At 47.4% G+C, this 27,640-nt stretch overlaps 1 long non-coding RNA gene across 1 annotated transcript in view; it reads left to right on the plus strand.

Annotated features, from left to right (window-relative positions):
• The window catches only part of LOC138510430 (uncharacterized), a 614,646-nt gene extending 587,486 nt beyond the window's left edge, over window positions 1–27,160 (plus strand). The window contains exon 3 of the long non-coding RNA XR_011280387.1: window positions 26,851–27,160. This is a non-coding gene — a long non-coding RNA (uncharacterized lncRNA). The remainder of the gene's footprint in view (window positions 1–26,850) is intronic.
• Window positions 27,161–27,640: the final 480 nt, after the last annotated feature.

A 27,640-nucleotide genomic window follows, 5' to 3' on the forward strand; every position in this document is an offset into this window, starting at 1 on the left:
CTATCCATCTTCTGGGTTTCATCTAATCGTTTTTCCTTGTCATACAACAATGCCTTTTCGGCATTCGTTTTATGACGTCGTGCATGTTTATCCCTACTTTTAAGCTGCTGTAATGCTTCCTTTTTCCAATTTTGTAACACATCAAAGGCTGCTGGCCTAGCCTTCTTTTTAAGCAAGATCGACTCTAAGTATTCAATACGGGGGATCTCAAAGCTACCATTGATTGGCCACTGAAATTCGGAGGCATTTCTGGTCTGTCTGTGCCAAATGTCATTAAATACAATACTACCAATGCCATACTTACAGTACATAGTACACGCCGGCGACCCCTCCTGTGGTGCCGGACGGCTAAATTCCAAAGATTGTCGATCGCTGCGGAACAGAACCCTAAAGCAGCTAGACAATTTCCCAGGCATTTCTCAAAAAATTGGTGTTACCTGGTCCAATAATTGTGTCTGCAGATACAATACGCCAAATTCAAATTGTCAGGGTTAAATTAAGAGCCGGGTCACGACTGCACCTGACCAAACCTAAGGAGGACCGTACGGTTTACAAAGGACTTCAACTAACAAATTTTACCTGCGTTCGGTGGTTTCGGCAAATCTGCCCGCCTCGGAATTGGACCCTCGTCAAGATGCCGTGTCAGACCGCACGACTATCGCCCAAGGATCGGATCGTGCAGCGCTGCCGAGGTATCGCGTCTCGATCGGTCGGGCCCGCAGAATCACACCGTCCGATCCCGATTCGATAGTCTGCGTCAACCTTCAATGATCCGGCATCAATCTTGAGGGTCCCTATTCGGGCGCCAACTGTGGAAACAAAGAAATTGACATGAGGCCGGGAAGCCCAAAAGGAAACACACCAACACAGGTTACAAAGGACATACAAAGCGCTTTATTTCAAAGTTACAAAGTTACCAGAGTCAATTGACATGCGAATAGCTATTCGGCTCTCTGACTAACACACGAACCTTCAACGTTAGGTTCGCACTGAAAGTGGGAGAGACCGATCATCGGGATGCTTGGGTTTTTATACATTTAGTACTGCATTGGCCAGCCCTCTTACAAGTTAACCATTTCTGGAACCATGGCTAGGGTTCGTAGCCAGGTCGAACACACAATTTCCATACATTAGATCAGTTCCGCTGATACGGTTACATATTTACACATAGGTTAAACAGAGGACAGGGTCTTAGTTCATGACCCTAACAAGTAGCCTACAGACATATTATTCATTCACGTGTGCGGAGGTCACCATGGCCGAAGTCTTACTCGAAATGTCGTTCGGCCTCCATTTTGTGATTCAGGGTGACTTCCACACTGCAAGAGTACCTAAAATGGCGGCTAGATCCAAGATGGCGGTTTACATGTTACATTAAGGTCAAGACCTTGCCGCGGAACCTATGTACATAGTATCCTTTAGACAGCTTGGCGTAGGCCAACATACATTTAAACGATGCGATTGGGGTCATAATATTATATCGATTTCCACAATGGTGCAGCGCTCGTGTCCGCGTACTCGTAATGCCACGCTATCAGGCCAAGGCGGACACGTTAATAGCGCCATGCTGGTAATGGCCGGAATTTACCAACTACCGTGTAATGAGGCCTTATATAAGTGCTTTTTTGCTATGGGCAATGTGCTTAATATTTTTCCTTCCCCTGATTCCCTTAGTGGCCAGTTCAGCCTCACACGCATACAGACTCAGACCTCAGGGTTTGAGGGGACAGTGGTTCCATGTCATGATGCCTACCTCCAAGGAGCCAGGTCCGACCCAGCAACCCCAGAGGAGGGCATCATTTCCCCCAGGGGAGTGCCAGCGGGCTCAAGCTGGGGCCCTTTGGACGCAGTCCTGGCGCCTTAGGTGCCAGGCTCATGTTGGACCCCTGTCCTGGCGCCTTAGGCGCCAGGCTCATAAAGCTAGACATGTGTTCAAATGTTTTAATGTGCACTTACCTGATGCAGACCATGCTGCTACATCCAGGCCCTCTTGAGGCCTGAATGGAACTACTTTACCTGTGGGACTACTTTCCACCCGGGTGTGGTCGGGGAAGGATACATACCTGATCAGTGGAAGGATACACACTTGGAACTTCTTCCAAAGCTATTTAAACCACACCCGATCAGCAACTCACGCTTCGCGTTGTTCTGCTCCTCGCAGCTGGACGCTCACCGTGTCAGCTCCTGCATCGGGACCTCAGCCACGCCTGTCAGCATCCTGGGTCACCTGCAAAGGGAGACAAAAGACCTTACCTGCTAAATCAGCACCACAGAGACATCACACCGACGATCCTGAAAAGGAAGACATCATTTTTAAAAGCATTTCGCTACGATCGCTGCAGCGCTGCATTTCACTCACCTATCCTGGACGCCTCCATCTTCAGCAGCGATCATCCGGATCCACAGCCACTTCCCAGAGCCTAGAGAGAAAAGACAAGAACAAGGTGAGAGAAGGAAAGGAATAGGAAAAGCTCAGTTTCCTTCTAAGACTTAGCTGTTGGGTCATTCCCATTTCATTTCGGGTCTTGCCGCTTCCAGGCATTTTCCGGACCCCGGCCCCTATGGGGAAAAAAGACAAAGACATTGAATGAGCGAATGCAAAGACATTACCCGAGCGCTCATCCAGAACTTACCTGTCATTTACTGGAACTGCACGTTTCACTTTGGGTCGGCGCCATATCTCCGGCATTCCGAACCCCGGCCCCTAAGGGGAAAAAACATAAGCATTAGCGCTTGCTGCAACAAGACTATGAACATTATTATAAAGCTTGGACTTTTGAACTTGCAGCAGAACTTTTACAGCGCCTTACCTGAATAGTCAAGCTTACCTGAACTCCCATCAATCCTCAATCCAGTGAAGTAACTGGGTTTCAACGCGCCCCTGCATCAGAAGCAGGATGGAGAGCCCATCCTTCATGACCCTAAGGTGAGACTTCACGGGGAATCGTGGGTGGGTATCGTGGAGGGTTGGAAGAGAGTGGGAGGCTTGAGCATAACTCAGACAGTAGGTAATACTCCCTTTTCACGCACAGGGGAATATTCCTGCGAGCCAGAGAAGCCAGAGTAGAGGGGCCCTTCTTGTCCATCTTCAGAGTCCTGCGCTTCACCATTGAAGAAGCACCAGCACTCGAAGCCAGACCTGCGCCTCCGTGGGAATCAGGTGAGCGTTTCAGAACGCGAAGCCTTCCCACAATTTCCCACCCGGGCGCTATGGAGACTTCCAAGACTGACCAGCTGGCCCAGCTTTTGGGGGAATTACGGGCAGAGGTGCACTCAGCCCGCCAGGAGACTAACGCTTTCAAAAGAGAACTGATCCTATCCAAGGAAAGAACAGATGACCTAGCCAAAAGGTTATTACAGGCCCAGGCAGGGCACACTCCTTTACCTAATTCCGGAGACATTTCCACATCAATGGGTTTGAATAACCCGGTACAAATCAATCTACCTGGACACATGCCTTTGGCCCCGCCTGAACGTTTTGCGGGGGATCCCAAGAAATATGCCGTCTTTATGAACCAATGTCGTTTACACTTTCTATGCAGACCCGGAGCCTTCCCTAACGACCAGAACAAGGTAGCCTTTATACTATCTTACCTCAGTGGCAGTGCTGCCGATTGGTCTATTCCATTGGTAAATCAGGATGATCCCATTCTCCAGAATTTTCAGGGCTTCCAGGCCAGCATGGAAAGATTGTTCGCTCGACACTCTCAAGGACAGGCCCTTGATAACAAACTGCTATCCTTACGACAAGGTAATCAGGATCTTCTGCCCTACATTGCCACCTTTAACAGACTGGTTGTGGAAACTGGATGGCCTGAAAACAAAAGGATCACATTGTTTCATCGAGGCCTGCGCGGAGAGCTTAAGGATGTTCTAGCTCAGATAGTAAACCCACCCCAGGTCTGCGCAGACTACATAGACTTGGTGGTTCAACTCGATCACAGACTTCAAAACAGAAAAGCAGATCGGTTCAAGTACGAAACCCGAATACCGATCAAAACCCACGCTAACTCCAAGAGTACCGACGTATCCGAACCTATGCAAATCGGTGGAGTTAAAGGACCATTAACGCAGAAAGAACGAGAGAGAAGGCGGCAAATGCAACTTTGTCTGTATTGCGGGACTTCCGGTCACTTTCTTCGGAATTGTCCAGTTAAACCACCTAAGAAGGTGGTTGGAGCTACTGATAACGAATTATTGACACCTGATTCGGGAAACGACCTAGCCCGACAAGCGTAGGGGTCCGCTTGCCGAGCTTGAAAACTAACTCTTTGACCTCGCATTTTGTCATGCCAATGGTGCTCGTGGACCCAAAACAGCCTCAGCAGTTGCATGCTATAAAAGCATACATCGACAGTGGAGCTATTGGAAATTACATAGACCGTGAATTGGCTTCCAGGATTAAGCTTCCTCTCCGCCCGAAAGTAACCCAAGATGTCATTACTACAGTAGATGGAACCGAAATATCCTCTGGGCCTGTAACGCATTCCACTGTTGAAGTGACACTGGTAGGTCAGGACGGACATCGGGAAGCAATCGTGTTTGATGTGATCAAGGCCCCACAATTTCAAGTAATTCTTGGAATTCCTTGGTTAGAAACACATAATCCCAGAATTGACTGGCGAGCAAAGAAGATAGGTTTTCCTGATTGTGAACCAACTTGTTATCCAAGAAATCCAGCCATGGGTCTAGCCTCAGCAACTTCCACCCCTGTACAGTTGCCGTCAGAATACCAAGAATTCCAAGACGTTTTTCAGAAAGAACAGGCTAACACGTTACCTCCCCATCGGTCTTATGATTGCCAAATCGATCTGGTACCCAATGCTCAACTACCTTGTAGTAGGATTTATGCTCTTACGGAACCTGAGAACCTGCATTTGCGTCAGTACTTAGATCAGTACCTAGCCAATGGTTTTATTCGCCCGTCCAAGTCTCCTGTCTCTTCAGCTCTGTTCTTCGTGCCGAAAAAAGAGGGCGACCTTAGAACGTGTATAGACTATCGCGCCCTATATCAAATAACGATTAAGAATCGTTATCCTCTGCCCTTGATCCCTGAGCTTATCGACCAGGTGAAAGACGCTTGTGTGTACACCAAGTTAGATCTCCGAGGAGCTTATCACCTGGTGCGTATAAAAGAAGGCGACGAATGGAAGACTGCATTCCGCACCAAGTTTGGGCTTTTCGAATATCAGGTGATGCCCTTCGGTTTGTGCAATGCACCTGCCGCCTTTCAGTACTTTATGAATGATGTTCTTCGGGAACTTATCGATGTCTGTGTCATTGTTTACATTGACAACATCCTGGTGTACTCTTCTTCAGAATCTGATCACAGAAAACATGTTAGGGCAGTTCTTGAGAAATTGCGCCAGCACAGACTATTTGCAAAACTCGAAAAATGCGTTTTTCATACCACAGAAGTTGAGTTTCTCGGATTCATCCTGACACCTCAAGGAGTCCGAATGGACTCGCGAAAGGTGGATGCCATCCTCAAATGGCCATCTCCTAGCTCGGTGAAGGGAGTTCAGAGCATGCTCGGCTTTGCCAATTTCTATCGAAGATTCATCCCGGAATTTTCCCGAACAGTCCAACCCATCAGAGCTTTCCTAAAGAAAAACAAACGCTTCGAATGGACTCTTGAGGCCGAACAAGCCTTTCAGGACCTGAAAACCAAATTCACCTCTGCACCTGTATTGAAGCACCCGCACCCAGATCTCCCGTACATTGTGGAAACCGACGCATCCAGTTCGGCCATGGGAGCTGTCCTGTCGCAAAGAGACCCAAAAACTAACCAACTACACCCAGTGGCCTTTTGGTCCAGAAAATGTTCTCCTCCTGAAATCAACTACGCAATTACCGATAAAGAGTTACTGGCCATCAAATCTGCTTTCAAGGCTTGGCGTCACTACCTTCTCGGGGCAAGACACACCATCACCGTAATTACGGACCACAGAAACTTACAGTATTTGAAGACGGCCAAGGCTCAATCTTCACGGCAACTCCGCTGGGCTCTATTCTTTGCGGAATTTGATTTTGTAATTACCTATCGCCCTGGCTGCAAGAATGGAAAAGCGGACGCCTTATCCCGGATTGGCACGGAAGAACCTAATTCGAGCTTAGAGCCTGTGCCCATCATACCTGAGCAAAGAATCTTAGGCTTAACTTCATTGCAAACTATTGAGGACATCCAAACGCAAGTAAAACAACTTCTAGACTCTTCAATGTTACTGGAATGGAGTCAAAAGGGTCCTCATTACACCGTTAAGGATGACTTACCCTACTTCCAGGAGCGGTTGTTTCTGCCAAGTAAAGAATTGCAAGAACTTGTTATTGCCCATCATCATGAATCTTTAATGGAAGGACACCCTGGTATCGCTAAAACGGAGGAAAAAATCAAACGCCACTTCTGGTGGCCTTCTTGGAGAAAAGATATAAAGTCTTTTGTTCTGTCTTGCGGAATTTGCGCCCAAAACAAAGCTCAAAAGAAAAGGCCAGCCGGCCTACTTCAACCCTTGGATATTCCACCGGCACCATGGCACACCCTGTCAATGGACTTTATAACCGACCTGCCTCCTTGTGCGGGTTACAACACAATCCTTGTAGTTGTGGACCTATTCTCCAAAATGGCCCACTTTATCCCTTTAAAAGGTTTGCCTTCAGCTTCCACCTTGGCCAAGGAATTCCTGGAGAATATAGTTCGCATACATGGTTTCCCTTCCGTATTAGTCTCGGATCGTGGAAGTCAATTTATCTCCCATTTTTGGAAGAAGTGTTGCCGATTAGCACAAATAGATGTGCGGTTATCCACCAGCCACCACCCCCAGACCGACGGACAAACCGAGAGAACCAATCAGACTCTCGAGCAATATCTTCGGTGCATGTTACACCAATCTGAGTTGAATTGGAAAGACATTCTTTGGATCGCAGAATATGCATACAACAACTCAGTGCATTCTGGAACCGGACAAACCCCTTTTTATACTTTGTATGGTCACCATCCTCTGACCTCTGACCTAGATCCACCTCTGACCCTGGAAATGCCCGCAGTAAATCATCTGCATTCCACAATAACCCGAGCCTTCAAAGAAGCTGCAAGTCATTTACAGCAAGCCAAGAAAAAGTATAAAGAAAATGCTGATTTGCACCGAAGTAAAACTCCTCCTTACCAAGTAGGAGACCAGGTATGGCTAGCAACTAAACATTTACCCCTCAAGGGCCCGCGAACCTTCAATCCCAGATTCATAGGACCTTACCCCATCAAGGCTATAATCAACCCAGTGGCCTTTAAACTGGATCTACCGTCCAACATGCGTATTCATCCAGTTTTTCATGCATCACTTTTGAAGCCAGTACAACCAGGAACCCGATTGTCCAAGCCTCCAGATCCAGTTCAAATTGAAGGGGAATTAGAATTCGAAGTTAAAGACATTTTAGACTCCAAGGTGGTAAAGTCGAAACTCTTCTATCTAGTTGACTGGAAGGGATATGGACCTCACGAGAGATCGTGGGAGCCTAGTAACCATGTCCACGCACCTCGATTAGTACAAAGGTTTCACTGGAGATTTCCGAACAAGCCAAAACCCCCGGAGGAAAGAACCTTGGGAGGGGCCTTGAAGGGGGGTACTGTCATGATGTCTACCTCCAAGGAGCCAGGTCTGACCCAGCAACCCTAGAGGCAGGCATCATTTCCCCCAGGGGAGTGCCAGCGGGCTCAAGCTGGGGCCCTTTGGACGCAGTCCTGGCGCCTTAGGCGCCAGGCTCATGTTGGACCCCTGTCCTGGCGCCTTAGGCGCCAGGCTCATAAAGCTAGACATGTGTTCAAGTGTTTTAATGTGCACTTACCTGATGCAGACCATGCTGCTACATCCAGGCCCTCTTGAGGCCTGAATGGAACTACTTTACCTGTGGGACTACTTTCCACCAGAGGGTGTGGTCGGGGAAGGATACATACCTGATCAGTGGAAGGATACACACTTGGAACTTCTTCCAAAGCTATTTAAACCACACCCGATCAGCAACTCACGCTTCGCGTTGTTCTGCTCCTCACAGCTGGACGCTCACCGTGTCAGCTCCTGCATCGGGACCTCAGCCACCCCTGTCAGTATCCTGGGTCCCCTGCAAAGGGCGACAAAAGACCTTACCTGCTAAATCAGCACCACAGAGACATCACACCGACGATCCTGAAAAGGAAGACATCATTTTTAAAAGCATTTCGCTACGATCGCTGCAGCGCTGCATTTCACTCACCTATCCTGGACGCCTCCATCTTCAGCAGCGATCACCCGGATCCACAGCCACTTCCCAGAGCCTAGAGAGAAAAGACAAGAACAAGGTGAGAGAAGCAAAGGAATAGGAAAAGCTCAGTTTCCTTCTAAGGCTGTTGGGTCATTCCCATTTCATTTCGGGTCTTGCCGCTTCCAGGCATTTTCCGGACCCCGGCCCCTATGGGGAAAAAAGACAAAGACATTGAATGAGCGAATGCAAAGACATTACCCGAGCGCTCATCCAGAACTTACCTGTCATTTACTGGAACTGCACGTTTCACTTCGGGTCGGCGCCATATCTCCAGCATTCCGAACCCCGGCCCCATAGGGGAAAAAGACATAAGCATTAGCGCTTGCTGCAACAAGACTATGAACATTATTATAAAGCTTGGACTTTTGAACTTGCAGCAGAACTTTTACGGCGCCTTACCTGAATAGTCAAGCTTACCTGAACTCCCATCAATCCTCAATCCAGTGAAGTAACTGGGTTTCAACGCGCCCCTGCATCAGAAGCAGGATGGAGAGCCCATCCTTCATGACCCTAAGGTGAGACTTCACGGGGAATCGTGGAAGGGTATCGCGGAGGGTTGGAAGAGAGTGGGAGGCTTGAGCATAACTCAGTCAGTAGGTAATACTCCCTTTTCACGCACAGGGGAATATTCCTGCGAGCCAGAGAAGCCAGAGTAGAGGGGCCCTTCTTGTCCATCTTCAGAGTCCTGCGCTTCACCATTGAAGAAGCACCAGCACTCGAAGCCAGACCTGCGCCTCCGTGGGAATCAGGTGAGCGTTACATCCCAGTATTCTTTCACAACCTTTCATTTACGGGACATGATAATTCTCCAGTGTCCTTCCCCGCCCCCTCATTCCCCTTCCCGCCATCCTTGGGGGAGATTGCATTATGATATTACACCTCTTGGAGTAACACCCAATGGTTTTTGTTTTTCCTTTTACTGGAGTTCTGACTCGTGACCAGTGCAGACTCGCACTGAGCATTTCCCTCCCGTCAGTTTACTTTCCTTTGCGCTAATTCCTGGTATTTCAATGAGTTAATCGGAGCCCCTTCCACGGTCAGAGGGTTGGTTAGAAGTGCAAGAGTGTATTTATTTATTTTAAAGGTGTAAAGCGGGGCTTTAGCGTGGTCTTCAGGGTAGCCTTCTTCTGGGTTGCAAGGTGTTCCTTAGATAAGTGGGGGAGGGTTCTCCTCCTTTGGGAAGACTCAATATCCCTTGGTGGGTTAGAGGGGTCTGGGAGCGCTACTAATCTCCCATCCAAGTTATTATGACCCTCTTCTTACAATGCGTTCCAGCGTCTCTACATTAACTATCAAAAGGCATCTGCCTGTGCGTTTCCCAGAGGGTGGGGATATATATATTTAGTTAATGACTAGTTTCTCCTAGTCACCTGCATGGCAGGTAGACCTTTTGGGTTTTCACAGGAGATTGTTTTTTGCAATAAGATGCCAGCTCAGGGTGCTGGGAGCTTCAAGGTTCTTCAAATTGTCTAAGATAGAGGCGGGTCCTCTTCTGGTGAGCAACTTCATTTTAACTGTTTACTGATCAGTTCTTTGCAGTTTAGAGTTTTTGCTAAGACTTTGGAATTTAAGGGTCCTCCTCCGGTTAGTTTATGATCCTTTAGGGGATTTTTCAACCATGGAGGAGGGAACAAGGTTCAAGCTCCGGGCACATCTACAAGGGGGTTCAGATATCACTATAATGGTAGCGATTGGATGTAAGATAAATGTTTTCTCATTGCCAGGTTTGGTCTCTTAAGGGTCAGGTTTTTGTAAATATCTGCCTTTTGTCATGGTAGCAGAGTCCTTCTTCAAGAACTCAGGAGGCGCGTACCGAAGTAGTCCCGCTTTGCCCGCCTTCATCGACTACTGTGGACTGCTGCTGCTGCTTCGTTTTGTTTTACACTGGACTGTAACTCCCATAAGGCACTTTGTTGCTAGACGTGGGTGTGACTATAAAATAGTACACGCGCACCGCGCGCGCACACCGAAGGAGTCCCGGTGAGTCCCGCTTTGCCGCTTCGCTGCGGCGTCGCTCGGGGCTCGCCTCGGTTCATTGGGACACCATGTTTACAACCTTATATCTTTGTTTATTTTTCTTTTTTCATTCCACATTCAGTGTTGTTGGGCTTTTTGGTTCGAAGATGAACCAGCCGCTCTACACACTACGCACTGGCATGCCAGTGAAGTTTGTCATGAATGAAGATGGCACATTAGAGCCCAAACAACGGACCAAGTCGTTGAAAAGTTTTTTTACCCTAAATTGTTCTACGCCGAAACAATGCCAATTGACTCCATGTTTGATTCCGGCTAAACCTCAGAATGATTCTGCAACCGCGGATATACAAACCTTTTGCCAAGGCCCTTCAACAGTAGTAATGAATCAGTTGCCTCTCCAGAACCAAGTGGGAAAACTCCCCATTGGGGAAGGGTCAAAAAGTGGAAATGTAATGGCGCGAGCAAGTTCCTCTTCGCAATTCACTGCTTGCAATGCGTTGCTTTTGGCTAGTTCAACTAAAACTATTGAAATGATAGTGAATGATCAGGATATTGATGTTAAAAACCCTGGTAAAGAACTGTATGATATAGCGGTAATTGACCTTGATTCTATGCATACTAGCTATTCGGCACAAACAATCTCTGAGAAGCTTTCTTTTTCACCGAAAATGTTCTCTGATGCTGAAGTTGAAAGTTCTAATAATTCTTCATCGTTTTTGGAACCTACACCTACGCAGACAATGATTAGAGACTCAGAAAACAGACAAACTTCTTTCAGAGAATCACAAGCTTTACAGAATGGCAGTAGAATTGTGGGATTGGCTCTAGAAGCTATGAACACAACCATGAACACCTTGGTTAAATTGTTTCACTCACTTAATGAAAAGTTAAACACTCAAGGTGCTCAGATTGCATCGATTACAGCATGGCAAACTACCGTCCAACTGTCTAAAGCAAAGGACATTTGCTTGGTTGATTCCAAGTCTACTTCCCCTTTGAAAATCAAGTACAATGATCGAGCCTCCTCCCCCTTTAATACTAGTCATCTTAGAAAGGAGCCTTCTCTCAACTTGGAAATAAATGATGTCACGTTCGCAGTGCCTTTATTCCAAATAATTATCCTTGACCCAATGACATCTGAGACGGGAGAACTTAACCCTCTACCTCCTCTTTCAGAGCCAACTGCTAAACCAATCTATACAATTTTTGCCAAAACCATCAATGGTGAAACGTTAGCCTCAAAACCCATAAGTAAAGGTTTAGACAACCTTAAAAAAAAACGACAGTAACACAAGAAAAAAAGAAGTCTAAAAATATGAAAAATAAAAAAGGTGATGTTTCAAACTCTGCAAAACAGTTTATTAACGCCCTTACTACTCCAAGCCAAAAAAGCACTATGGCGTCTGCCGCCATTACAAAAAAATATGTGCTTTTGAATCTGAAACGAAAAACCCATGTAGGAAACCTTAAATCTTTATCAAATCCTACACCACACGCTCCTTTGGACAATTTAGTGGAGGCCATTGAGAGTCACAAATCACCACTAGCAGTTGGACTGTTGAATCCCCCAATGGTCTCTTCTGGTGCTTCTAGAGAGCTGGACAACCTTATTGACCTTACTGGGCAGACTCCCAGACAAGATGACATTAGAAGGGCTGTTGACGCCTACATGGCCAATTTTGCAATTACCAATAGTAGGTGCCAAGCAAACAGTTTCTTCTATACATATGGTCCCGGAAAAAAACTCTTGGGAACATACACACCCTTTATCAAATGTTTGTTGCAAGTCTGGTGTTAATGCCCAAAAAGTAATCCATATTGATCCCGAGAAGAGAGGAGGTGGGAACCAAATGCGAAGAATAAAATAGAGGCTGAGACACCGGAGAGTCAAGGGTTGGAAATAGCCATGATGTTACAAGCTTTATTGCCGAAAGTCCAACCTAAAAATATATCTCATCCTTTAGTAGAAACGCAGCAACAACCCGCGCTTGAAAAAAAATGTTCAGCAGCTCCCTCGAGGGATAACAACTTGAATTCCCTAATCATTGGCTGTCGTCCGGCTCCTCACCCACAATATCTCCTAAATAGAAAACGCATTCTTGAGATATTTTCTGACATAAATCAACTAGAAGATGTGGGGTAAGCTGACACTGAACAAGTGGAATTTATTGACAAAAACATACTGACAATTCACTTAGCTGCTTGAAGCTGCATTCTGGATTGGTCCGCAATAATATATGGTCTGCCAAAAACCAACTCTTTGATATGGGCTTTTTGCTCACATTTGGTCCATTCACCGCTAATGATTTAACCAAAACTCCATTGCAAGATGTTGATGTAGTAGCCAGTGTAAATAGTGGGGTGTATTCTGAGTGTGTATTGCAATCTAAATGCAAATGCAACTGTGCACCAACCAGTTAACTAGGCCAACTACTTAATAACAGGTCAATACTATTTGCTTCCTGGAACTCTTGTGGTCATTCTCACTTGTTTAACAATCATGAAGTAAACTTAAATCAGTTTGATATAATCATGTTCCAGGAAACCATGCTCACTAACTCCCCCATCTGGCAAGATCATATTATGCATTTTACTTCTGCTTTGCGGGGCGAAAAAGGACGCCCAATGTCTGGGCTTCTAACTGCCATTAAAACCAGTTCTACCATCAAGTTAATTTCAACCTACTCCCCGAATGCTTTTGTACAGTTACTATAGTTTCAATTTGTTACATTTTGTATGCTTCAATCAATGTTTATTGGAATCACAATGGCATTGCTGATGAAAGTTTCTTTAAGGATATGACTTGTATGTTGGACTTTATTATGATGTCATCGGAAATGTGTCATACTGTAATAGCTGGTGACCTCAATTTGCATCTTTTTTCGGTAAGGAAACCCTCGGAAAATCCCAGATCAATCCAATGGGAATATATGATGTCTTCTCTGGGTTTGTTCATGTTAAATGGATCTTGTGAGGGGGATGTCCCGCCAAGTCATACTTGGCAACGTGGAACGCACAAAGCAACCATTGATTACATATACGTTGACTTAAAGTTGTTTATGAATGGGGTGTCTTTTAAAGTAATGCCTCGAAATGACAGTGATCACCATATTTTAACAAGTCAATGGCTGACACCCTTGGCAACAGTCCAAAAGCCAGCATCAACTTATTCTGGTGTTGTAAGAGCAAATGCTCAATTAAATCGGATTAAGTGGTGTGAGGAAACAATTCATCGATATGCCAGTTCTTTAACAGCGGCATTTACTCACTCGTGACTAAGCAACGAACATCCCAATGTCTGTTATTATGATCTTATGCAAGAATTTGTCCCAAGGGGTCAGAGTACTAAACGGCCAATACTATTGAGAAATCATCTTTTTGATATACAGGTTAAAAGGAAGAAAACTGAATATCGTGCTCAGAGATGCAATGCTGCTCTGTTTCCCCTAAAATACAGGACTATAATTCTGACTAGAATCAAAACTAGACATAGAAATTGGATGCGTTCCTATCGGGCTAACCTTTATCAAAGGGATGGCGAGAGCATGTTGTCTATGACCCGCAACCAAAACACAGCTCAGATGTGGACCACACTAAACACAATCACGTCTAATTCTCAAACTATGGTACAGTCACATAATGTCTCTGAGAAGAGTTGGATTGATCATTTTACCAAGATTTATGCGAGACCCACAACGACCCACAAAAAGCGACATATTGTACATTATATCCACACTAAGTCAATCCAAAGCCCCATGGTTGGATGGGCTTTCGAATAAATTATTCAAGCTCAATTTCAAACCTTTCAAATTTTCAATAATATTATTACTACTCAAACCATTCCAGCCTCTTGGAGACACGCTGTCATCGTGCCATTGTTTAAAAAAGGCGATTGCCAGCTACCTCAAAGTTATCATCCGATTGCCATATTAGATGCTCCTGGCAAATTGTTTAGTAGTATTATTCTGCAGGAGTTAAATGAATGGACGAGGCGTGAATTTAAAAGAGACCCGTTTCAGTCTAGTTTTGTCAGGGGAATAGGCACTGCACCTAATATGCTTGTGCTCATTTGATTAAACACAAATATGTTGATGAAAATCATAATCTTTACGTTGCTTTTGTTGATTTCAGCATTGCATTTGATTCGATTGATCGCCAACTTTTGTTTCAGAAACTTCTCCAGCATGGTTGTCCTTCCTCAATTCTCACACTGATAAAACTCTTGCACTCTCATACTTCCTTGCAAGTGAGATTGTCTTTAGAAGGGCTACCATCAGCCATAATTCCCACTGAGCGAGGTTTAAAGCAAGGGTGCATTTTAGCCTCTACTTTATTCGATTTCTTCTTCCTAGACATTGGTCTCAAATTTGAGAGTACAATTGCTGACTCACCGAAACTAGGCAAACAGAAGGTTACTTGGCTTTTATACGCCGATGATTTGGTATTACTGTCATGCACACCTTATGGACTTCAAAATCTTTTAAATAAACTTCAGGAATATGTTATGGAGAACAATTTGATTATCAATCTTGAAAAAACCCAAGTTGTAGTTTGCCATAAAACTGCAATTAAAAAAATGTGTAAATTTACCTGGTCACTGTATAACCAAGAATTAATTGCGGTTCCCAATATAAACACTTGGGTCTCCCTTTCACAGAGGTTTTGAATGATGGCATTTACTGTGTAACCCTTGATGTGAAAAATCGCTCATTAATGTCACAAGCTAAAATTCTACTGTTTAGATACGGTAAATTTACATTAATCCATATTATTACCTTCTTCCAACAAAAAGTTATACCCATAATTATTTATGGGGCAGAGACAGTGGCACCAAAGCCGAGAGCCTTTTGGGACCGTCTCGAAATACATTTTTGGAAGGGAGTTTTGGGACTGCCTCAATGCACCCCAATCCCAATGATACGTTACGAACTAGGCCTAACCTCTGTATTTACTCAAGTATTGTGGAAATTCTGTTCACTCTATCGGAAATGTCTAATTGGAGCTTCTCTTCCCAATGTTTTGGGTGTGTTAGCCAACTATTTGATGGTTTCTGGCAAAAAAATTCCAAAGAAATGGGTTGATTGTGTTTTAGAAACTTTAGTTAAAGCTGATATTTCCCTTGAACTATTGCTGATGAATCCAACGAAGGCTAAACTGAAACTATTCTGTTTCGATTGGATAAGTACACGTAATCAATGTTTAGACGATGTGGACTGCGAACTGGTGAAGTCATCTCATAAAAAAATGCGTTGCCCTGAACCTTACTTAAATAAATGTGCCTCTAGTCTCGTGAGGGCTCAGATGATGCGTATTTGTTTGAACTTATGCTTGACGAGGAAGATTTTGGGAAGATGACAATTGGTGCCTGTGATGCTGGAAATGCATCTGAGGGATAGGGCCTCTGAATCCTTGTCCTTTTTCTGTTTTTACCGTGTGTTCTGTCATGTTTTCTGCCCCGGAGTCCATGTGGGACTCCTGGCAGTGCAGCTCTCTCTTTTGGTTTGGTGAACCGACCCATGGGATACCCTTATGGCACCCATGGGTAGGGGTACAACCCTGTGCCCCTAGTGTATGTTTTTGGGCACCTGTGGGTGGCCCCAGAGCAGGGTATGGGCTGGTGGCAGCTCCGTGCTGAATTTGACAGGTGCTCCGGGTGTCCTCCATTTTGGGATACCCAGGCCCTGCCATTGGGATCAGTTGATTCCTGATAGAAAATAAGATGGCCCCTGTGGCCTCTTGCTTTCTATTGCCTGTTATCTTGTTTTCCCAAAGTCCTGGGAAGCCCTGTCTCTGTCCCTTCCCCCTGACTGGCTGTTGGGTGGAAGTTCCATGTATGGTATTGTTGTGAAGGCCCAGCTAGACTGGCTGGAGCCTTCCCAGTGTCTGTATGTTGTGGGTACCTCCAGTGGGTGGGACCTGGGTGAATGGAGTGTGTGACCAATATACACTTCTTGTTGTGGTTGTCTGGTTTCTGGCATGAGAGACAAAGACTGAGACAGCCCTGCCCGAAACTGGCCTGAATGCAGTGTGTAGTGTTGAATGGCTGGGTACTTGTCCCAATACACATTCCCTGTTGTGAGTGTCTGGAAGGGAGGAGTGTGGCCTGAATGCACTGTGTGCCTGATTGGCTGACTGACTGCATGAATGCCCTGCAGTATGATTGGCTGCTGAGTGTGTGCCAGCAGCGTGGATGAGAGAGAGGATAGTATATCTGGGGACCTCTCACCACTGGAAAAGTGTTCAGAAGGAACCATTGGTTGAGAAGTGACCATTGTGCTCCTAAAGCAGCCAGGGAACTGAGTCTCCACTCTACGAGTAACTGGAACTGCTGATCCTCGACGTCCAGCTGGAAGAAGAAGACTTGCTGTGGCATTTGCTTCCACCGATCTGAAGGCTGACCAGATCGTCGAGGGCTGACCCGAGAGAGGACCTGGTAAGGCGCCCTCTTCCCGTGCTCCGAGGGACCATCGAGCACCGCTCCATCTTCGCCGAAGCGCCCTGGAAGACAGACCCTCGAAAGGCTGTCGACCCGAGACGGGACCGCCGAGGAGATCGAAGTGAAGCACCCGGACATCGACGCCGTCGAAGTCCATTGCCGTCGACCAGGGTTCGCAGGTTTGTGTAACCGCTGGAGGCCCGTCGAAGTTGTGTTGCCCAGCCGTGGGAACCACTTGACGCCGTGCCGCCGACGACTGGAGCCGTCCGCTCCTTTGCCTAAGAACATTCAATCGAAGGATTCTCTCGACCGCATCGTCGACCGCTTATCCTGCCGGAGAAAGTCGAGGACGACCAACGCACCGAGGAGAAACCTGCCGGTGGGTTTCCCGCCACCCGACGACCTCAAAGACTCGGACGACTCGACGCCCTTGCTGGGCTTCCGTCTCTACAATCTTTGCGGTCCAGAACTATTGTCATCAAGGTGCCCCGCACACCTCCGCCTTGCAGGACGCCGACGCTCCGACGCCGACGAGCACCACTCGGACGAAGCTGCCGCCTCTTCGACATCGTTCTACCTCGTTTGTCGACGGACGTTCGACGCCCCGTGCCTCCCGCTTGAAAGGGAAGGCATTCAAGAAGGGCCGTCGATTTCCCGTCGCCGAACAACGAGTTCCTCGACGTTTGTCGACGCCTCCTCGAGGAGCTCGACTCCACCAGGTACATTGGGGGGGTAAAAACATTATAGGAGAGAATAAGACTTGTAGAGCAATACATGGACTGGGCTTGTGCTATATCTTGATTTACAGGTTGCCCAGGTGGGGGGATCTCCACACAGAACTGTGCCTAGTGGTAGGGGCCAGTATTCTGCCTATTGCTCAACCATCTTATTTTCTCTCCTCACTCTATTGCTGGTTTCACTCTATTGGTCTGTGTGACATTGTACAGTATTGTTCATGCACTTCAATGAGATCTAGGGTGGTACCACTTTAGGATTGTAAATATTTGTCATTGTAGATTTTGCCGGAGTACAAAGTGAGTTATCATGATAAATGTACATAACCTTAAATATTGATTATATAAAGACTGTGTTCTAATCAATACAGAGTGTGGATATTCCTTTGTGGGGGCTTGGGGGATACACTGTACTTAAGAACCAGCCTGCACCACCTCCTGAGAAGCTAGGCCTTGATTGCTCGACCATTGCTACCGAATAGAGAATCTTGGCTGGGGTCCCCTGTGCCTCTCCTCCACCATATAGGGAGCGGAAGTACAGACACCCCCCAACGGTCGTTGAGGCCCGTCTCTCACACTGGTGGCAAGTGGTGGGATGCTTATGGTTTTAAGAATCAGTGTATAACCGTGCCACTTACAAAGGATATTTGCCCTTTATTGAATTAAGGTTTAGTTGTGTACAAGGTAACTGCATTACAAACAATGGAGTCTATTGCGAATGGCAAATTAACTCGGATGAGCTTGGAGGCTCTCCAGAGTGCTTGTGAAGCTAGGGAGTTAGACTTTGTGGATAAGTCTAGGGCTGTGCTGATAGCTGCCCTGGTGGACTACCAGACTGATAGTGAAACTCTTGATGAAGGGGGGAAGGCAACCAATGAGGACTCTGCCCCTGGGGTTTCTGCTGAATCTGTTTCTGGGAATGCCGCCATTCCTGCTGCCTCTGTTCCAAACTCCAGCAATTCCTTAGAGCTTGAGTTATTAAGGATGAAATTGGCCTTTGAATACCGCAAGTTGGAAATAGATGCTGAGCTTAAGAAAGAGGAGTTGGCTCAACAAGTGGAGCTTAAAAATAAGGACCTTGAACTCAAGAGCCAGGACACTGAATGTCAGAGGATCCAGCTAGAGAAAGCTAGAGTGGAGACTTCAGCTAGAACCAGTGAGAGTGTCAGGTCCCCAGCCACCAAGTTTATGAAAGATTTGGTTGGCGTATTTGTGGAGGGTTCGGATATCCTCCAATGGATTGAAGCGTTTGAAATGGCTTGTGAGATTCATGATGTGGATAAAAGAGATTGGGCGAAGTGTTTGTTAAGCAGAGTGCCTCAAACCGGGTATGACTGTATTCTGAAGCTGAGTGTGGAAGAAAGGGGTCAGTACGAGTGTATGAAGTCTGCTTTGATTGCCAAGTTCGGCAAGACACCTACCCAATACCTTAGAAGGTTCAGGGATTTTAAGAAAAAGGAGAATATGTCTTGGGTTGACTGGGTGAGTGCTGCGCACATGAACATGATGGGGTGGATCGATGGATACAAGGTTAAGACTTTTGGTGAATTGTCCCACCTCTTGTTTTTTGAGCATTTCTCTGAAGCCTGTTCACCAGAGCTGCGTCAGTATGTGGCTGACCAGAACATTTTGGACCCCTTTAAGCTGGCTAGGTTGGCTGACAAGTGGGTCTCCCACCGGGTGTCCCCTAAGGACTCCAGTGGGAAGGACAAGGACAAAGAGAAGGGGGCCTCTCAGAAAGCTGAGGAGTCCCCCAAGCAGTCACAGTCGGGTAAACCAAAACCTTCCTCTCCTAAGACCCAAAAATCTAGTGGGGATAAGTCATCTGGGGGTGGGAATAAGAGTAGTGGTCCACCTGCTGCAAAGCAGGCTCCCAGTGGTTCCAGTACCGTACCCCGCACTCCTGGCGCTTGTTGGGACTGTGGGGCTCTGAATCACAAAAGGGGTGACCCCAAGTGTAAAGGTAAGGCACTTGGAGTACAGGCTGTCAGCCTGACCTACCCTTACCCCGTGTCTGAGGTGGAGGCCACGGTCCTCCCCTCCTCTGCCGGGATCACATTTGGTGCTCCGGTGGAGATTTCCTTAGTGTCCCTTGGGGCCTGGGACCAGTACGCGGAAGAACTGGCGACTATGCCACAGAACACCCGTAGGTTTTTGAGAAGTGTCCTCTTGAATGGCCAGCCTTCTACTGGTTTGAGAGACACTGGGGCAAGCATGACAGTGGTGGACAGGACCCTGCTCAGGCCAGAGGACTATGAATGTGCTCCTCTGCAAACCACCAGGTTAGCTGGTGGGCCTCCCAAATTATCACCTGTAGCCTTAGTCACACTCATGATTGGCGACAAGACAGCAAAGCTTCCTGTCCTGGTTCAGGACAATGTCCCTGCTAACATTTTGTTAGGGAATGATCTAGTAGAGTTGGGGTTGATCTCGGATGGTCTTCCCATGACTGCTGCTGCCGTCACTAGATCACAGGTGACACCGGGTCTGGCTGTGGGTCAGATACCTGAGCCAAAGGCGAGGCCTAAGGCAAGAAGAAGGACGACCAAGAAGGCCACCTCTGTGGAGGGAGCACCTTTTCTTCCTGCTGTTCCGACAGCACCCATTGGGATGCATGCTCCGGACGGGCTGGGTCCAGTGGAAAACCCAAACTCCACTCCTTTGGGAAAAGAGACAGAAGACTCTCCTGTGGGAGAGGTTCTTAACCCGGAGGATCATCCCGACCTTCAATGCTTGTTAGCTGAAGGGGGACCCTCGCGGGCGGACTTCTGTAAGGGACAGAGAGAGTGCCACTCTCTCGAGGGACTGAGGAAACAGGCCCTGGCCCAGGCACAAGGAGAGGTGCCTAGGACATTCCGGATTTATTGGGAGGGTGAGCTCCTTGTTAGTGAGCCACTAAGCCTGAACCTGGTGCCCGCAAGAGGTTGGTGGTACCCCAGGTTTATAGGCCCTTCCTACTGCAGTTGGCGCATGAGGTGCCCTTGGCTGGTCATCTTGGGACCAAGAAGACTAAGCAGAGGCTCTCTGCCCATTTCTACTGGCCACGGATGGGAGTAGAGGTGGAGTCCCACTGCAGGACCTGCCCAACTTGTCAGTTGTCTGGCAAGACTAGAGGCAGTGTCATTGCCCCACTGCAGCCGTTGCCAGTGGTTGGCACCCCATTTGAGAGGGTGGGCATCGACATCGTCGGTCCCCTTGACCCTCCCACTTCAGGTGGACATCGGTTCATCCTGGTCTTGGTAGATCATGCCACCAGGTACCCTGAGGCGATACCCCTTCGGACGGTTACGGCCAAGGTGGTTGCCCGGGCTCTCCTGGGCATTTTCACCCGCGTTGGATTCCCCAAGGAGGTTGTCTCTGACAGAGGATCCAACTTATGTCGAGTTACATGAAAACCATGTGGAAAGAGTGCGGGGTAACCTACAAGTTCTCCACCTCTTACCACCCCCAGACCAATGGTCTGGTTGAGAGATTTAATAAAACTCTCAAGGGCATGCTAGGGGCTTTGGAAGAACCCCTAAGGAGGAAATGGGATCTCCTCCTGCCATGCCTGCTGTTTGCTTACAGGGAGGTACCTCAAGAGGGTGTTGGTTTCAGCCCCTTTGAGTTACTCTTTGGACATCCCGTGAGGGGGCCCCTCGCCTTGATCAGGGAAGGCTTGGAAGCCACCCCTCCGGGTCCCGCCAAGCAAGTGGGGGACTATGTGTTAGGCCTCAGACGGAGGATGACACAGATGATGGGTCAGGCAACAGCAAATCTCAAGGCCAGCCAGGAATTGAATAAGTACTGGCATGACCTTAAAGCCTCGCAAGTGGATTGGACTCCGGGACAGGAAATCCTTGTGATGGAGCCTACCAAGCCTAGGGCTTTGGCAGACAAGTGGACTGGACCCTTCAGGATCATCTCCAAGATGGGCGAAGTCAATTATCTGGTTGACATGGGAGCCCCTGGGGTAGCCCCTCAGATATTCCATGTCAACAGGCTCAAGCCTTTCCACCGGCGAGCGGAAGTCTCAGGTCTCTTGCTAGCTTCTGGGCAAGAAGAGGATGAGAGTGAGCCCCTTCCTGATTTGCTGCATAGCAACCCTCAGGATGGCTCAGTGGAGGGAGTACATCTCTCTCCAGATCTGACGACAGAGCAACAGAGGGCCTGTAGGGCTTTGCTCCAACAGTACGCCTCTCTGTTTTCACTGAAGCCAGGCCTTACACCGTGGTGTAAGCACGAAATTGACACTGGTGACAGTGTGCCTGTCAAAAGCAGGTGCTACCGTATGTCAGATACCGTCAAGAACCACATCCAGGCTGAGGTCGCCAAGATGTTGGATCTGGGTGTTATTGAACCCTCAACCAGTCCCTGGTCCAGTCCAGTGGTCCTTGTCCCCAAGGCAAGTTCACAGGCAGGTACCAAGGATTGGAGGTTCTGTGTGGACTACCGAGGAGTCAATGCCGTCACCAAAACTGACGCGCACCCATTGCCCAGGGCTGATGAGCTCGTGGACACCATCGGTGCTGCCAAGTTTGTGACCACCTTTGACCTTACTTCAGGCTATTGGCAAATAGCTCTGACGGACCATGCCAAGGAAAAGACGGCTTTCTCAACACCTGAGGGACTCTACCAGTTTAGGGTCATGCCTTTTGGGTTGAAGAATGCCCCTGCCACCTTCCAGAGATTGGTCAACCATGCGCTCAGTGGGCTGGAAGCCTTTTGTGTGGCTTACTTAGACGACATTGCCGTCTACAGTTCCACCTGGGAAGAGCATTTGACACATCTGGATAGGGTGTTGCAGGCCTTGAAAAGGGCTAACCTCACTATCAAGGCCACCAAGTGCCAGATAGCTCAAGGGAAAGTTACCTATCTTGGTCATGAGGTAGGAGGGGGTCAAATCCAACCTCTCTCCAGTAAAGTACAGGATGTACAGAACTGGGAGACTCCCACTACTCAAACCCAGGTGAGAGCCTTTTTGGGCCTCACTGGGTACTATCGCAATTTCATGGCAGACTATGGGACCATAGATGCCCCCCTGACAGCTCTAACGTCACCCAAACAGCCTAGTAAGGTTAATTGGACCGAAGACTGTCAGAGGGCCTTTGATGGCTTGAAAGAAAGTCTGTGTAGGGCACCTGTGTTGAGTGCGCCTGACTACAGCCGACCCTTTATCGTCCAGACGGATGCCTGCGACACCGGAATTGGAGCTGTCTTGTCCCAGTTAGATGACAAAGGGAGAGAACACCCTATTATATTCATCAGTAGACAACTCAAGGGTAGAGAACTTAGGTGGGCTACTGTTGAAAAGGAGTGTTTTAGTATAGTTTGGAGCCTTAGGCATTTTAGGCCCTACCTTACGGGGTCTACCTTCAAGGTCCAAACAGATCATAAGCCCCTGAAGTGGCTTATGCAGATGAAGGGTGAGAACCCGAAATTGCTCAGGTGGTCCATTAGCCTGCAAGGGCTAGACTTCACCATAGAGCACAGACCAGGGAAGAGTCACGATAATGCAGATGGCCTTTCCAGAAGGTATGTTGACCGTCTGGATGAGGGTGTCTATCCCGTGGGAGATTAGACACCCTCCACCTGAGTCTGGGGGGGGCGACTGTGATGCTGGAAATGCATCTGAGGGACAGGGCCTCTGAATCCTTGTCCTTTTTCTGTTTTTACCGTGTGTTCTGTCATGTTTTCTGCCCCGGAGTCCATGTGGGACTCCTGGCAGTGCAGCTCTCTCTTTTGGTTTGGTGAACCGACCCATGGGATACCCTTATGGCACCCATGGGTAGGGGTACAACCCTGTGCCCCTAGTGTATGTTTTTGGGCACCTGTGGGTGGCCCCAGAGCAGGGTATGGGCTGGTGGCAGCTCCGTGCTGAATTTGACAGGTGCTCCGGGTGTCCTCCATTTTGGGATACCCAGGCCCTGCCATTGGGATCAGTTGATTCCTGATAGAAAATAAGATGGCCCTTGTGGCCTCTTGCTTTCTATTGCCTGTTATCTTGTTTTCCCAAAGTCCTGGGAAGCCCTGTCTCTGTCCCTTCCCCCTGACTGGCTGTTGGGTGGAAGTTCCATGTATGGTATTGTTGTGAAGGCCCAGCTAGACTGGCTGGAGCCTTCCCAGTGTCTGTATGTTGTGGGTACCTCCTGTGGGTGGGACCTGGGTGAATGGAGTGTGTGACCAATATACACTTCTTGTTGTGGTTGTCTGGTTTCTGGCATGAGAGACAAAGACTGAGACAGCCCTGCCCGAAACTGGCCTGAATGCAGTGTGTAGTGTTGAATGGCTGGGTACTTGTCCCAATCCACATTCCCTGTTGTGAGTGTCTGGAAGGGAGGAGTGTGGCCTGAATGCACTGTGTGCCTGATTGGCTAACTGACTGCATGAATGCCCTGCAGTATGATTGGCTGCTGAGTGTGTGCCAGCAGCGTGGATGAGAGAGAGGATAGTATATCTGGGGACCTCTCACCACTGGAAAAGTGTTCAGAAGGAACCATTGGTTGAGAAGTGACCATTGTGCTCCTAAAGCAGCCAGGGAGCTGAGTCTCCACTCTACGAGTAACTGGAACTGCTGATCCTCGACGTCCAGCTGGAAAAAGAAGACTTGCTGTGGCATTTGCTTCGACCGATCTGAAGGCTGACGAGATCGTCGAGGGCTGACCCGAGAGAGGACCTGGTAAGGCGCCCTCTTCCCGTGCTCCGAGGGACCATCGAGCACCGCTCCATCTTCGCCGAAGCGCCCTGGAAGACAGACCCTCGAAAGGCTGTCGACCCGAGACGGGACCGCCGAGGAGATCGAAGTGAAGCACCCGGACATCGACGCCGTCGAAGTCCATTGCCGTCGACCAGGGTTCGCAGGTTTGTGTAACCGCTGGAGGCCCGTTGAAGTTGTGTTGCCCAGCCGTGGGAACCACTTGACGCCGTGCCGCCGACGACTGGAGCCGTCCGCTCTTTTGCCTAAGAACATTCAATCGAAGGACTCTCTCGACCGCATCGTCGATCGCTTATCCTGCCGGAGAAAGTCGAGGACGACCAACGCGCCGAGGAGAAACCTGCCGGTGGGTTTCCCGCCACCCGACGACCTCAAAGACTCGGACGACTCGACGCCCTTGCTGGGCTTCCGTCTCTACAATTTTTGCAGTCCAGAACTATTGTCATCGAGGTGCCCCGCACACCTCCGCCTTGCAGGACGCCGACGCTCCGACGCCGACGAGCACCGCTCGGACGAAGCTGCCGCCTCTTCGACATCGTTCTACCTCGTTTGTCGACGGACGTTCGACGCCCCGTGCCTCCCGCTTGAAAGGGAAGGCATTCAAGAAGGGCCGTCGATTTCCCGTCGCCGAACAACGAGTTCCTCGACGTTTGTCGACGCCTCTTCGAGGAGCTCGACTCCACCAGGTACATTGGGGGGGTAAAAACATTATAGGAGAGAATAAGACTTGTAGAGCAATACATGGACTGGGCTTGTGCTATATCTTGATTTACAGGTTGCCCAGGTGGGGGGATCTCCACACAGAACTGTGCCTAGTGGTAGGGGCCAGTATTCTGCCTATTGCTCAACCATCTTATTTTCTCTCCTCACTCTATTGCTGGTTTCACTCTATTGGTCTGTGTGACATTGTACAGTATTGTTCATGCACTTCAATGAGATCTAGGGTGGTACCACTTTAGGATTGTAAATATTTGTCATTGTAGATTTTGACGGAGTACAAAGTGAGTTATCATGATAAATGTACATAACCTTAAATATTGATTATATAAAGACTGTGTTCTAATCAATACAGAGTGTGGATATTCCTTTGTGGGGGCTTGGGGGATACACTGTACTTAAGAACCAGCCTGCACCACCTCCTGAGAAGCTAGGCCTTGATTGCTCGACCATTGCTACCGAATAGAGAATCTTGGCTGGGGTCCCCTGTGCCTCTCCTCCACCATATAGGGAGCGGAAGTACAGACACCTCCCACCGGTCGTTGAGGCCCGTCTCTCACAGTGCCACAAGATCAAACCTTCTGTAGATACTGTCTCGATCAGCAAAAAATTGAAACATTATGTCACTTAGCGGTTGAATGTCCAGCACTGAGTAGCGTGAGGCACAAATATTTTCGTGCAAAATGTAATTTTCAAATATTCCGTTCCAACGAAGAAATGTGGAATTACTTGTTAAATAACACAAACTTTTCTGTTCAGATTGCATTGGCTCAATTTGTCAATGTAAAGTTTGCCTGAATTTGGAAAATCAGTATATATTGTATTGTTAAATTGGTTTTAAAATTAAGCCTAACATTTTGTAAAATTTTGTAATATTGAATTGAATATTTGTTACTGGTTGTAATATGTGTTTCTATTTGAAAGGTTGATTTATTCAGTCAAATCAAAATCAAAATAAAAATAAAAAAAAGAGCTCAGGAGGTCTGAAGGTCTCAGTTTTGGCGGTTTGGCATGTTTAGCTTTTCAGGCGGGGCCCCTCTCTTCCATTCTGCTTCTGCCTCCAGAAGACATACCTTCTTTAGTATACCCATATGTCTGAAGAAAATTGCGTGTTAAGTCTATTGCTTTTCAGCTCCGCTCAGGATAGGTCGTGCTATTACAGATTAATAAAACAACCTTTTTACTCCCATTTTATCTTTTATGAAAATTTGTCTTTCCCACTCGTTCCCCAGTGTAGTTATGTGACATGTCCGGTTTCTAATGTAATATCTTCCTTTAACGCATGGGATGAAACCTACAAAGCTTTCACCCCTAAGGGGTATTTTTCTTTATCTCCAGGAGAGCTAAGTTCTTATCTTCTTTGGTTTGCTGTCTAGGTTCCAAAATATGGTATGAATTTAAGTGCTTTAAATGTTTGATTGGACAACGGAGGAGTTTATTGTTCCGATGGGGTTTGTCCTAACCTATTAGTATAGGAAAACTTTGTTCATTGTTTTCCCCTCTTTTTAACCAGTTGGTTTTGGTGGCCTGTAAGGGACACTGGAATTGGCACATCTTCCAGTTGTTTTTTCTTGCAGTGGATTTGGCTGTGCCTTATAAGACAGTTATTCGGCCAGCCTGGTCTTGGGCAATTCTCTTGCGGTCAGCTGATTGATCTAATTAAAGCATTGAAAACATTTTCTTCTCCTATTATTTTATTATATTATTTTATTATATTGTCTCTATTGTATTGATCATGTTATACTAATGGGATGCAAGGGCTTCGAACTTGCATAATATGAGCCTCCTGTCTTGTCATAGAATGGCTAATCCCCCACACTAACGTAAGATGGGGGTTTAGATTCTATTAAAGACAAGGAGTCGATTATTATCCCACCCACCCTTGATATGATATGATATGACAGTTATGACACGCATGTAAACAGGTGTTTCAAGAGAGAACATTCTTTGGTTTGTTGTTCTTCCCATCCACCCACCCTTCTTGCTTGTTGTTCTTACAGCTACGAGTTGAGGTTCTGATCAGGAGTGGGGCTCGCAGTTACAAGTTATGGAGTGCGTGATACGAAAGCTTCGCTGGATTTGCCTTCATCGTTTATCATCTGATCTGTGCAGTGAATGTCTGGTTCAAGACAGCAACAGAAAGAGGAATTGGGATTAGAGTAATGGATTTATATAAGGAAGGGTCCCTGCTCATTGGTCTCCTGCAGGGCTTAACCTGTCCTCCATGATGGATTGGGAAGCTCCCTTACATTGACATTGAACTCTATTTAGTTCTGTTCTTTACAACTTCTTGTTTGTAAAAGTTTTTTTCTTTGCTGCTGTGGTTTCAGAGTAAAGATTGTAATGCATAATAATCGCCTCCTTGTCTTTAATAGAATCTAAACCCCTATCTCACGTTAGTGTGGGGGATTAGCCATTGTCTCCCTATTTAAAGGTCGTTGATTAAAAAATCGTCTCGGGCTAATAACCCATTTTACCGACCCTGCCTGGCCCACCCTGCCTCTTCTCTTGTAAGCCGAATTGTAAGGTGGTGGTGCATGCTTGAATCCCACTCTGAGTGGGTTTACGCCACTTTTTCTACAGCTGCTGCTCGCCTGCTAATGTAACCCAACCATAACTACCTCGGCTCCACATTAAAGCGTACACTTAAATAAATGGATAGCCACCCCTCACCCACCAATGACCTAGTAGTAGTGAAAAATTACATTTTACTTGTGTGGGCCGACCCCCACTGCCTTTAACTTTAATACTCCGTGGCTCGAAGTAGCCAGTGCTGATATGAGTCAGTTT

Source organism: Ambystoma mexicanum, chromosome 6p (genome assembly GCF_040938575.1).
Source record: "Ambystoma mexicanum isolate Mex_15411 chromosome 6p, UKY_AmexF1_1, whole genome shotgun sequence".
Taxonomy (NCBI): domain Eukaryota; kingdom Metazoa; phylum Chordata; class Amphibia; order Caudata; family Ambystomatidae; genus Ambystoma; species Ambystoma mexicanum.